Here is a 1,989-nt window from a genome sequence, read left to right as displayed (position 1 = left end):
TATTGTAATATCATTATGGTATATAAGAACAATGTTCCGATATTATTATAACGAAATATCGATATATTGTTTAAAATGACTGAAATATTATATAGGGATTTTAAAATAGGAATATCGATATTTAATTTTGATATTACGTGTTTATTTCGATATTTTACATTGTTGTGATATCAATGTGGAATATAAACAACAATATTCCGATATAATTTTATTGAAATATCGATATTTTGTTTAAAAAGATTAGAAAATTGTATAGAATAATTAAAAATGGAATATCGATATTTTATTTTGATAAATGCATATTTATTTCGATGAATTTTAGGGAACGTTTTGAATATCAATACTTTAATATTGAATATCAATATTTTAATGTTGAATATCAATATTTTAATATTGAATATCAATATTTTAAAACATCGATGTTTTGTTCTCGATGTCGCATCCCTTGTACAGCATAAACAAGTTTCGGAACTATTGCACCTTTATATGTAATCCTCAGAACTTCCGCTTTTAGTCCCCACGCCTGTTTTAAGGCAATCGTTAATCCGTTTACTGTTAGTAATGCTTTGTTTACTAATCTGTAAACATAGACTTTCTAACTGAGTTTCATGTTGAAAGTTAACTCTAAAATCTGTGATGAAATCAGTTTGTGCCAGTTTTTGAATTCAGTAGTATATTAATTTGAGAGAATTTTCGTTTTCTATTTAATATTGTTATTCAATAAATAGTTTCATAATTTTAAAGTTCTATGTTGCTAATGTACAACTTTCTCAGCTGTATTTTACAAAAAAGGTATAAACATTAATACATAAATATTTCCAATGAATTGCAATTACAATTTTGGTACAATTTATCCTATAAAATTAATATTTTCCCCAGAAAAGAGGCAATAGGAAAACCGTTTGGGAATCACTAATGTAGCTCCTTTTCCTCATGAATGTTAATCTGTGGATAGTTAGCTCTAGTAATTGTGAGAAGATTTATATATCGATATTTACAACAATGTCAAATATCGAAAAGAATCTGATTTAATCAAATTAAAATATCGAAAAACTATTTTTCTGCTGTTTATAAAATTTTCTTAATCTTTTAAAACGAAATATCGATATTTCTGTAAAAAAAAATTCAAAAAATCGTTGCTAATCATCTAAATCGATATTATCAACAATGTTGAATACCGAAATGATTATGAAATCATCAAAATAATATATCTAAATACCTTCTTTTTTTTTTTTAATAAAATGTTATAGTTTTCATTCATAAAATATCGTTATTTCTATCAAATAAAATATTGAAATATCGTTTCTAATATTTTATACCGATATTAATCAAAATGTAAAATATCGAAAGGAACATGAATTTATCAATTTAAAATATTGAAAAATTATTTTTATGCTTTTTATAAGATTTCCTTAATTTTAAAACAAAATATCGATACTTCTATAAAAACAAAATATGAAAATATCGTTTCTAATATTTTATACCGATATTAATAACAATGTAAAGGAAATATCGAAAGGAACATGAATTTATAAATTTAAAATATCGAAAACTATTTTCAAGCTTTTTATAAAATTTTCTTAATCTTTTTAAGCCAAATATCGATATTTCGATGATAATATATCGGAATAGTTTTTCTAATCTTCTATATCAATATTAGTAACAATGTCGAATATCGAAAGGAACATGAAATTATCAAAATAAAATATCGAAATATCGTTTCTAATATTCGATACTATTGGTATTAATTACTATGTAAAATATCGAAAAATCATTTTCATGCTTTTCATAAAATGTTATACTTATAAAAGATAAAATATCCATATTTCAATAAAATAAAATATCGAAATATCGTTTCTAATCTTTGATATCGATATTAATAAAAACGTAAAATGTGGAAAGAAACATGAATTTATCAATTTAAAATATCGAAAAACTATTTTTATGGTTTTTATAATATTTTCTTAATCTTTTTAAGCCAAATATCGA

This window comes from Halyomorpha halys, unplaced genomic scaffold (assembly GCF_000696795.3).
Source record: "Halyomorpha halys isolate HHAL.00 unplaced genomic scaffold, Hhal_1.1 Scaffold55.1, whole genome shotgun sequence".
Classification (NCBI taxonomy): Eukaryota; Metazoa; Arthropoda; class Insecta; order Hemiptera; family Pentatomidae; genus Halyomorpha; species Halyomorpha halys.
Note: the sequence above shows the minus strand (reverse complement) of the source record.